This window comes from Pituophis catenifer, unplaced genomic scaffold (genome assembly GCF_029215685.1).
Source record: "Pituophis catenifer annectens isolate HBS135680 unplaced genomic scaffold, rPitCat1.0.hap2 SCAF_3, whole genome shotgun sequence".
NCBI lineage: Eukaryota > Metazoa > Chordata > Lepidosauria > Squamata > Colubridae > Pituophis > Pituophis catenifer.
The window spans coordinates 206,698,877-206,710,899 of NW_027256883.1; positions in this window are offsets into that span (position 1 = coordinate 206,698,877).

Here is a 12,023-nt window from a genome sequence, read left to right on the forward strand (position 1 = left end):
CAATGGTAGCGAACCTTTTTGGTACCGAGTGCCCAAACTGGAATGCTGGAACCCTGAAGTGTTCAGATTTCTGGCGCGCGCATGCGGACTGGCCAGCTAGTCTTCACACGCACAGGAGCGCTGGCACCCCGAAGACCAGTTGCATGTGCACCAGCCACCTGGTCTTCATGTTTCCGGCATGCACATGCGTGCACATGCGTGCTAGCCAGCTGGTCTTTGCTTGCACCAGAGTGCCAAAACCCCAAAGATCAGCTATATGCACACTGTCCACCTGGTCTTCGGGTTTCCGGTGCTCCAGCTCGCGCGAAGAGCAGCTGGCGACGGCACGTGTGCCCACAGAGAGGGCTCTGTGTGCCACCTCTGGCACATGTGCCACAGGTTCGCCATCACGGCCTTATACCATCCCAGAGACAAATGGTTGTCCAATCTTTTCTTGAGAATCTCCAGCAAAGGAGCACCCACAAGTCCAAGAGGCAAGCTGTTCCACTGACTTTGGGTCATCTGTTCCAGTGGTGAAATGTAAAGTTTGTTACTATGGGTTCTGTGGGCGTGGCTTGGTGTGTGTGTGGTGGTAATGTGACTGGGTGGGCGTGGCCTACTTTTTTTTTTTTTACTTTTAAAAGCATTTGTTAAAAAATGCTTTTAAAAGCCTCTGATGATCCCAGCTGAGCCGCGCGATCATCAGAGGCTTTTTTTTTTTAACTTTTAAGAGCATTTTTTCGGCCGAAGAGGTTGTAGAAAAAATACTTTTAAAAGTATAAAAAAAAGCCTCTGATGATCGCGTGGCTCAGCTGGGCATGGGGTGTGGGGGGCAGGGATTTTTGCTACCGGTTCTCCGAACCACCCACCGCCATCGCTACCAGATCGAGCGATCCGGTCCAAACCGGGAGCATTTCACCCCTGATCTTTTCCCAGGATGAAAGCAACAGTAAGGCAACTCCAAAATTTTGCCATGAAAACCACATGGGATACTTCATATCATCGCCAGCAGTCGGGCCTTGATGTAAAGGCCCAAATATTTATAGGCTGATAACGCAGGATGCTTCATGCGAGATGTTCTTTTTACTTTCATTAATTTTAAGCACAGACTATCCCGCTTATCTCTGCGATCCCCATGGCCCTATTTTACAAAAAATTCATTACTTCAGCGCAGCAATGCTGTGATTTGCTGTTGCTTTTGTCTTCTAAACAAAAGAGATGCTCCCATCCCAAACTTTAAAGAGTGCCTTTAAAAACCACATGTTGGATAAACATGGATGCTATGCTGTGCTCCATTCAATCTCCATCACTTTTCATGACAAGATTTCACCATCTGAAATCGAGAACTTAATTTTTAATATAAAAAGTTACTCACAAATTGAGAAATCCTGCCAACGTCTGAATTCTAATAAACCTAATAAACTTTTCAACCCTAGAATGTATATTGGGACCAGCGGTGGGTTTCACATTTTGTTACTACTGGTTCACCACCATGGCAGTGGTGGGTTTCAAATTTGTTTTACTACCGATTCTGTGGGTGTGGCTTAGTGGGCGCGGCATGGCTTGGAGGGCGTGGCTTGGTAGACGTGGCAGGGGAAGGACATTGTAAAATCTCCATTCCCTCCTGATCAGTTGGGACTTGGGAGGCAGAGAACAGATGGGGGCGGGGCCAGTCAGAATTTTTACTACTGGTTCTCCAAACTACTCAAAATTTCTGCTACCGGTTCTCCAGAACTGGTCAGAACCTGCTGAAACCCACCTCAGATGTGCGTACATGCTCACTTTGTGCTCGCGTCTGCCTTCCACACATGCACCCAGCCTTCCGTGCATGAGCTTTGCTCATGCGTGTGCCTTCCACGCATGTGCCCAGCCTTAAAAACATGCCTAAATAGGATGGCATGGAACCGGGGCAGGTGGGTGGGCCCAACCGCGATTTCTGCTACCAGTTCGGGGGAACCAGTCTGAACCGGCTGCATACCTCCTCTGATTGGGAACATGTTTAATGGGAGTGGTCATTCCCATTTGTTTTACATGCCGACGAAAATATTTTGTCCTGCTAGCACTTTGTAGCATCCAATGAAGGGGTTACATACAAACCCATTCAGTTCTGAATATACCGTGCAGCGCAAATTCACTCTGAACAGGTATATTTATTAACTTTAGTTATTTATTTAATTTTTATCCTGCCTTTATTAGTATTTGCAATTAACCCAAGGCAGGAAACATACCTAAAACTCTATGGAGATTCTCAATCATCCAGGTCATGGTTGTCCCTAAAGTGCTTTTTTCAAGAGGCAACAGAACTTTGGTTTTTCTTCTGAAGACGTTTCGCTTCTCATCCAAGAAGCTTCTTCAGCTCTGGCTGGATGGTGGGGAATGGAAGGAGTGATACACCTTGCAGACAGCTGGTCATTTGCATCCTTTTGAAGCACTTGGAGGTTTATCTGTGTCCTCAGGGTCATCTGAGTGGTGCAAATGGGTGTGGAGCCTTCTTGGAACTGCTGAAAGGACTGTGTTGTAGACTGGAGATAGATGATGTCATATCCCTCCCTCTCTGTTAAGAGAGGACTGTTCAATTTTGACATAGATGGCCTTATTGACCCCTCTTTCAAACCAGCGGCCTTCTCTGTCCAAAATGTGGACTTTGCTGCCTTCAAAAGAGTGGCCTTTATACCTAAAACTCCTTCTTCCAATTGAGAGAGAGTAACTGACCAAAAGTCACCCAGACAGCTGTCATGCCTATGGCAGGACTAGAACTCATGGTCTCCTTGTGATTGACCCAAAGTCATTCAGCTTGCTTTGAGGCCTAAGGCAGGATCAGAACTCACAGTCTCCTGGTTACTGGCCCAAAGTCACCCAGCCAGTTTTTATGCTTAAGGCAGGACTAGAACTCACAGTCTCCTGGTGATTGGCCCAAAGTCACTCAGCCAGCCTTCATGCCTAAAGCGGGACTAGAACTCAAAGTCTCCTGATGATTGGCCCAGTCACCCAGCCAGCCTTCATGCCTAAGGCGGGACTAGAACTCACAGTCTCCTCGTGATTGGCCCAAAGTCACTCAGCCAACCTTCATGCCTAAGGCGAGACTAGAACTCAGTCTCCTGGTGATTGGCCCAGTCACCCAGCCAGCCTTCATGCCTAAGGCGGGACTAGAACTCACAGTCTCCTCGTGATTGGCCCAAAGTCACTCAGCCAACCTTCATGCCTAAGGCGGGACTAGAACTCAGTCTCCTGGTGATTGGCCCAGTCACCCAGCAAGCCTTATGCCTAAGGCGGGACTAGAAGTCACAGTCCTGGTGATTGGCCCAAAGTCACCCAGCCAGTTTTGATGTTTACGGCAGGACTAGAACTCACAGACTCCTGGTGATTGGCCCAAAGTCACCCAGCCAGCCTTCATGCCTAAGGCGGGACTAGAACTCACAGTCTCCTGGTGATTGGCCCAGTCACCCAGCCGGCTTTCAAGCCTAAGGCAGAACTAGCATTCCCAGTGTCCCGGTTCTAGGCCAGCACCTTAACTACTAGACCAAAGGAATGATGATTGAAGGGGACTCAGTTGGTCTGAATTCTATGTAGGACAAACTGCTGGTGTAAGAAAATGATCAGCAAATGACCGAAGAGACAAGAAACAATCCAGGCAGCAAGCACGAGTGCAGAATTAAGAATCCCATTGAATTGCATCTTAATGTTCAGGCTTCACCTGTATTTAGTATCTCTGCATCCCTTTAGCAGGTGCTCATTTCCCTAATTATGAGCTATTCTTCGCCCTCTGGTACAAGATCAACTGAGCAGCCCTTGGCAGACAACAGACACTGGTTTTGTCAGGGAGCGGCTATTTATTACCTGTGTAAAGTACATTAAGTATCAAGTGCCTTGTCTTGATTAATGGTACTAATTACACTAATGTGTCAAAGCGGTTGCAAAAGAGTAAGAGAAGAAGGAACTATTTATTTTTGTTTGTGCTTTCAGTTCAGCAGGGTTATGTTACTTCACCAGCTTCAATTCATCAGTCCTGTTGGCTCCTTGCTTGTCTGCAGCTTCTCAGTTGTACAATTCATGGGTCAGAATTTCATTTTCAGGGGAGTTTAGACCAGGCGCCTGTTCAACCTTGCCAACTTTTAAGATTTGTGGACTTCAACTCCCAGAATTGCCCAGCCAGCATGGGAAGTCTTAAAATTGCCAAAGTTGGACACCTCTGGTTTAGACCAGGGCAGTGGTGGGTTTCAAATTTTTTTACTACTGGGTCTGTGGGTGTGGCTTGGTGGGCGTGGCATGACTTGGTGGGCGTGGCTTGGGTGTGGCAGGGGAAGGATACTGTAAATCTCCATTCCCTCCCCAATCCAGGGGAAGGTTACTGCACAATCCCCATTTCCTCCTCACCAGCTGGGACTTGGGAGGCAGAGAATAGATGGGGGTGGGGCCAGTCAGAATTTTTACTACTGGTTCTCCGAACTACTCAAAATTTCCGCTACCGGTTCTCCAGAACTGGTCAGAACCTGCTGAAACCCACCTCTGGACCAGGGGTCCCCAACCCCCAAGCTGCTGCTCACTACAGTTTGACTTATGTGAGTGGTGGGCCAGGGTGTGCCCGTATTCATTATTAAATTTGTATCCAGTTTTTGCAATTGGTTATTTTTAACTTTTTAACTACTTGCCAGTCCCTTATATAGAATTGTATTTATACCAGAGGGGGTATTGAGCTGATTCAGACCGGTTCGTGTGAACCGGTAGCGGAGATTGTGGGTGCACCAGCCCCGGTGCTATGTCGTTCTATTTAGCCACGTTTTCAAGGGTGGGTGCATGCACAGAGGTAGGTTTCATATATTTTCATATAAAAATATATGAAACCTACCTCTGATTTATACCATGCTTTTTACCATGCTATATTAAACATAAATAATATACCATGCTATATTAAACATAGTCTACTTGTAAATCTTAGTGATACCACGGTCTTATATTTCATTTAGCTCTTTTATCTTCAGTTGCTGTTTTGTAATTTATCCAAATTACCTAAATCTCTATTCCTTTTCATCTTTAAAATTTTATACTTACGGTCTTAATGGTATCAACAATTTTATAGTTTGTGCTAGTGATCTAAATTTTAGTCTTTTCTTTGGAGATATAGGTCAGACTGCTATCATAATGGGACAGCTGTCATTTTATTGTTGAATATTGCTTTATGCTGGCTGATGACTGAAATAAAGAGACTTGTTTTGACTATTCATCTGTCTCACAGAGAAATGCTGCAGATGGGTTTGCAATATCTCCATTTTAAGGGCCTTAAATGTATTTCTGGAGCTATCACAGTGAAGGTCTTAGGCAGGGACGCTCAGATCCCGGGTACCTTAGGCAGGGACGCTCAGATCCCGGGTACCTTCGAGACCGTCTTCTGCCACCAATAGCCTCCCACCGACCAGTCCGTTCCCACAGAGAGGGTCTCCTCAGGGTGCCATCAGCCAAGTTATGTCGGCTGGCGACACCCAGGGGGAGGGCCTTCTCTGTGGGAGCCCCAGCCCTGTGGAATGAACTGCCCCCGGAAATACGCAAGATCTCCGACCTCCGGGTGTTCCGCTGCGCATTGAAGACCTTGTTGTTCCGCCAGGCAGGGCTGTCAATATAGTAATTTTAAATTGGGGTATTTTAATTTTTAGAGTTTTTAAATCAGCCAAATCTATTTAATTATTTTAATTTTTAATTATTGTTGTGTCTTGTGTTTTTAAACTGGCTGTACACCGCCCTGAGTCCTTCGGGAGAAGGGCGGTATAGAAATAAAATTATTATTATTATTATTATTATTATTATTATTATTATTATTATTATTATTATCCACATTTGAAGGGCCAATTACACCAATTTATTGCTACTCGTGCCTATGCGCAGGAATATTTTCAACCAATGGTTAGCACTTCCTTGGAATTAACAGAATTCAAGGGAGGTTGGACTTAGTTCCATTGTGACTACATAGGAATTCTAGGCTGATTCCTCTTTTAATTCCATCCCCAGGTTCTGCTACTCCTTCACCTACAGAAGATGTACATTTGTCAGGCTCCACAATCTAAGAAAGACGAGCAGAGTTGTAATTAGTTTTCTTAATTGTTCCTCATCTAAAGACAGAAATCTTGCCCAATCAAAACAACTTCGGAAAAATATGATAACAAGATTATATATCTGGTCTTGCATATATTAACTGCAACTAGAATTGTATTTGCACAACAATGGAAAAATGGTGAGATTCCGTCCGAGAGGAATGTAATTAAGAAAATATTAGAATGTGCAGAAATGGATAGATTAACGCTCACTGTTAAGGATAAAGAAGAAACTGAATGTTTTTTTTGATATGGGATATGTTCTATCAATGGCTAGACAATAGAAACAGAAGTTAGAAATGAGGAGATATAAAAAGAGGAAATGTTAATGTGGAGAGTTGTTAAAAAAGATGATATTAAGTATTATCATTATTATATTATATTATTAATATTATGGTGATGAATACTACAACAAACATGTGGATTATGATTGTTTAAAAATATCTGTACCCAGATCACACACTGTTTGATTGAAATTGAATGTTATATAAATAAAACAAATGAAACATGGGGGTCATAAATATGAGTCAGTTGCCAAGCAGCTGAATTTTGATCACGTGACCATGGAATGGTCATAAGTGTGAAAAACAGTCGTAAATCACTTTTTTCAGAACTGTTTGAGCTAACTTTGATCTGTCACTAAATGAACGGTTGTAAGTCAAGGACTACCTGTAGTTACTTTGTTCATATCTACAGGTAGTCTTCGACGTACGACCACAATTGAGCCCAAAATATATGTCGTTAAGTGAGACATTTGTTAAGTGAGTTTTGCCCCATGTTATGACCTTTCTTGCCACAATTGTTAATTGAATCACTGAAGTTGTTAGGTTAATAACCCGGTTGTTAAGTGAATCTGGCTTCCCCATTGACTTTGCTTGTCCGAAGGTCGCAAAAGGGGATCGCATGACCCCAGGACACTGCAACTGTCATAATTATGAGCCAGTTGCTAAATCATCCCAATTTTGATCACATGACCATGGGATGCTGCAAAGGTTGTAACTGTAAGAAATGGTCATAAGTCACTTTGTTCAGTACTGTGGTAATTTTGAACGGTCACTAAATGAACTGTTGTAAGGATGACCTGTATTCCTCTTTTTCCATGAAGGTCTGCTATGTGCGAAAGAAACATGAAGCTCAGCAAAGAATTCTTATTCTTGATTGCTGATGGGAAATCATTGTCATTTCTGAGGTTTGGGGCAGCTGTGTTGGTGAGCAACAGGTGTAATATATGCAAAATGACCAATATGTCTCTTGACAAAGCACAGAGAAGACCACAAGCAAGGAGGGGGCATCTTGACCCTGTAGCTCAGGATTGAAATATGAGGTTCTTGGTCCTCCCTAAGTTTGAGGGAAATGAAGAAAAAAGGAGACAGAGTGGCTATATAACATCTTCCAACAAAAAGGGTACCCAGTCCAATGGTGGGATTCAGCCGGTTCGGGCCAGTTCAGGTGAAACAGTTGTTAAATTGCAGGCTGGCTTCGCCTCTTCCAGGAGTCCCCAAATGCCCCATTTTGGCTCCCAGGTAAGTACAAGGAGGCCTATTAGGCTGAAAATGGGGCATGTGGAGGGGTGTAGCGTGACCCCCCCATGGCCCGTTTTTGCTCCCAGGGGGGTGGAGGCCAAGTGCTGCCTGTCAAACCCCCTGGCCATGCCCATCATGGCCACGCCCACCCAGTCGGTCATTAGGGCAGATAACTGGTTGCTAAATTATTTGAATTCCACCACTGATCCAGTCCACACAAGTTTATCAAAAAGTGCTAATCAATCAAACCACTACAGCACAGCCAATACAAGCTATGAAAAAAGATAATCCTGCCATACATCAAAAACATAACTGGAAGCAACCAAACAGACTGTTTCAATCCCATAGTATCACTGTAGCACACCAACCAACAAAACAATTTAAATGAACCAAAATTATAGCAATAACAATAGCACTTAGACTTATATACTGCTTCATAGTGCTTTACAGCACTTTCTAAGTGGTTTACAATGTCAGTACATTGCCTCCAACAATATGGGTCCTCATTTTACTGACCTTGGAAGAAGGGAAGGCTGAGTAAATCTCGAGCCGGTCAGGATCAAACTCCAGACTGGGGGCAGAGTTTGCCTGCAATATTGCATTCTAACCACTGTGCATTCCTCACGCTTAAAATTGTCATAGCATCCCCATGATCATCTGATCAAAAATTGGGCAGTTAGCAACCAGCATGTATTTACAATGGTTGCATCATCCTGGGGTCATGTGACACCATTTGCAACCTTCCCAGTTTGCTTCCCACAAGTCAATAAAGGAAGCCAGATTCTCTTAACGACTGTGTGATCCACTCAACTGCAGTGATTTGGTTAACTCCCTTTTTACAACCTTGTAATTCCTTAATTCGGGATACAGTCAGGGTGACTGGATGGAGCTGAGCATTTACTGGCTGGATGCCCTTCCTGATGCCTATGTGAAGTTCACAGCAATTTTTTTTTTCTTTCTGCCCTGGGAGAGAAACCTTGTAAGTGGGAGGCAAGCGTCTTCACCACTTGGCCACCATGCTGCTCAGTGATTTGCTTAACAACTGTGGCAAAAAAAACCACCCCTCATAAAATTAAGAATGACTCACTTAGTGACTGAAATCCTGGTTTCAATTGTGGCCTGGTTTCAATTGAGGACGACTTGTATTTTGATTGGTTTGCAGGATTGTTATTTCAATTGGTTTGGGTAGAGAAGGGAGGGGGAGCAAGTCAGCTGGACAGGATAGGCTCCCAGCTTCTTTTTTCAACAGCTGGGAGGATTTTATTAAAAAATGGCAGCTCTCCAACTCACTAGGTCATCGACGACTGTGTGCGGCCAGGATCCAGGGTGAGATAATTGCCCCAGGAAGTGGCTAATTCAGGCACTTAGATCCTCTCTGTACATGTGTCCTTCGTGCAAATCATTTGCACACAGTCAATATGGCCTGAAGGAAAAGCAAAGGCCGGGTTTCACAGATCCAGCCAAGCCGTCCGCAGAGAGAAAGGGCAGCTGCAATGGTCATGACATATCTATGTCTCCATCTGTCAGGTCAGCTAAAATCAGCTCGGGATCATCGGCTTAAGATAGAATGGCAGGGAGCGAAGGAGCAATCAGGTTGGAAGGATCCAGCTGAGATTTCCATCAAAAGCGATGAAAGTTACAGCTAAGATATCTTCAAAAGGAAGAAGGAGAGAGGATTCGGGGTGTGTGTGTGGGGGGGGGGGACAGGGGGATGCACAATAGGGTTTCCTTGCAGAGGTTTGGGGACCCATTCGCCATCCTGTCGAACTGCTTCAGATGCAGTCTCACTTTACGCGAGAGGCTTCACGAACAGGCTTGAGATCTAAGCAGACGCTAGAATGCAACTCAAGGTCATGCCGCCGAAACTAAATGCAGGGAAGATTCAGGACCAGCATTAAGCTCTTATTCATTCAGTGCATAGCTGAATGCGATCGCAAGAAAACTGGATAGTTTTTTTTAAAAAAGGACTGGACAAATTTATTTATTTACAGGTAGTGCTTGAGTTATGACCACAGTTCAGCCCAAAATGTACTCTGCTAAGTGAAACATGAAATTCAAGGTAGAGAAAAGTAAAAGTCTTACAGTTAGGCAAGAAAAACCTTACACATATAGACTGGAAGAAACCAGGCTTAATAGCAGTGACTGTGAGAGGGATCTTGGAGTCTTAGTGGACAACCAGCTAAATACGAGCCAGCCGTGTGCGACAGCATGCAAAAAAGGCAATGCAATCCTAAATTGCATTAACAGGGATACAATCAAGATCAAGTGAGATACTAATACCACTCTATAAAGCCTTAGTAAGACCACACCTAGAATCCTGCATCCAGTTTTGGTCACCACACTATAAAAAAGATGTTGAGACTCTAGGAAAAGTAGAGAGAAGAGCAACAAAGATGATCAGGAGACTGGAGGCTAATACATACAATGAACACTTGCAGGAACTGGGCATGTCTAGTCTAGTGAAGAGAAGGACCAGGGGAGACATGATAGCCGTCTTCCAATATTTGAGGGGCTGCCACAGAGAGGAAGGGGGTCAAGCTATTTTCCCAAGCACCTGAAGGCCAGACAAGGAATAATGGATGGAAACTGGTCAAGGAGAGATTCAGCCTGGAAATAAGGAGAAATTTTCTGACAGTGAGAACAATCAACCAATGGAACAGATGTTGCCTTCAGAAGTTGTGGGAGCTTCATCCCTGGAAGCTTTCAAGAAGATATTGGACTGCCATTTGTCAGAAATGGTGTAGGGTCTCCTGCTTGAGCGGGGCCTACAAGGTCCCTTCCAACTCTCTTAATCTGTTAAGCATTTGTTAAGTGAGTTTTGCTCCATTTTACCACCTTTCTTGCCAGAGTTGCTAAGTGAATCACTGCATTTGTTAAGTTAGTAACCCAGTTGTTAAGTGAATCTGGCTTCCCCAATGACTTTGCTTATCAGAAAGTTGGAAAAGGGGATCACATGACCCCAGGACACTGCAACTGTCATAAATATGAACCAGCTGCCATGCGTCTGAATTTTGATCATGTGATCATGGAGTTGCTGCAGCAGTCGTAAGTGAAAAAATGGTCATAAGTCATTTTTTTTAGTTCTGTTGTAACTTCGAATGATCAGTAAATGAATTGTTATAAGTTGAGGACTATCCACATTGGAGGATTGGAGGTTACCCAAAGTGCTTTTTCCACAAGGCAGCTAGATTTTCTTGGGTTTTTTTCTTTGCAAACATTTTGTTTTTCAACCAAGAACCTTCTTCAGTTCTGAAATTAAAAGAAAACCCCCAGAAAAGTCCAGTTGCCTTTTGGAAAAAGGAGCTTTGGACAGCCATGGCGTGGTTGATAGAGAATCTCCATAGACAGGTCAATTAACACCAGTGGTGGGATTCAGCCGGTTTGGGCCGGTTCTGGCGAACTGGTTGTTAAATTGCTGTCTGGCCCCACCCCTCCCTCGCCCCTTCCCCGCCCCTTCCAGGAGTCCCCACATGCCCTGTTTTGGCTTCCAGATAAGTGCAGGGAGGCCTACTAGGCCCAAAACGGGGCACGGGGAGTGCAGCAAGGCCCCCCCGGCCCGTTTTTGCTCCCAGGAGGCTGCAGGGAGGCCTACTAGGCCCAAAATGGGGCCCGAGGGAGCAGTGCCCCTCCGCGGCCCCCTTTTGCTCCCAGGGAGGTACAGAAGGCTGAGTCCTGCCTGTTACACCCCCTGGCCACACCCACCATGGCCACGTCCACCCAGCCAGTCATTAGGGCAGAGAACCAGTTGTTAAATTATTTGAATCTCACCACTGATTAACACCCAGGTTTTCATATCTAGTGGCCAAATTCCTTTGGAATTCACAGTCAATGAATTTCATCAGACATTCCATAGAAGGAGAATTTATTCCTAAAATCCAGTTCTCATACCATAAACTTCTATGAAGTTGAACAATTGTGTTGGGGAATTCAAAAGCATTGTCGGGAGAAGGAAGGAAGGAAGGAAGGAAGGAAGGAAGGAAAGGAAGGAAGGAAGGAAGGAAGGAAGGAAGGAAGGAAGGAAGGAAGGAAGGAAGGAAGCTTATTGATTTGAGTTGGTGGCGAGCTAATGGAAGATAGTTTTCCAATTTTTGTTGAAAACAAGAATAACACAGCATTGTAGCTACTGTAGCTGTCACTCTCGTTTTTCATCAGTGCGCATGAAACTTTACAGAATACAAGATAAGAGCTTCTTGTCCACTGAGGTTATCATCCAAATTTGACCAATTTGACCGAGTCAAACCAAAAGAAGGGCAAAAGAAGAATGAGCATAGGAACAATTTACTCTTTAGTTGTTGATGTTTTTTTCCCTCTTCAGCTGTGGATGATGTAGAAATATTGTACATCAACGTTATATCAAAGCTCCATGGAGAAAGTTGATTTTCAGGTGGGATAGGAAGGCAGGCAGGCAGGCAGGAAGGCAGGAAAGCAGATAGGAAGG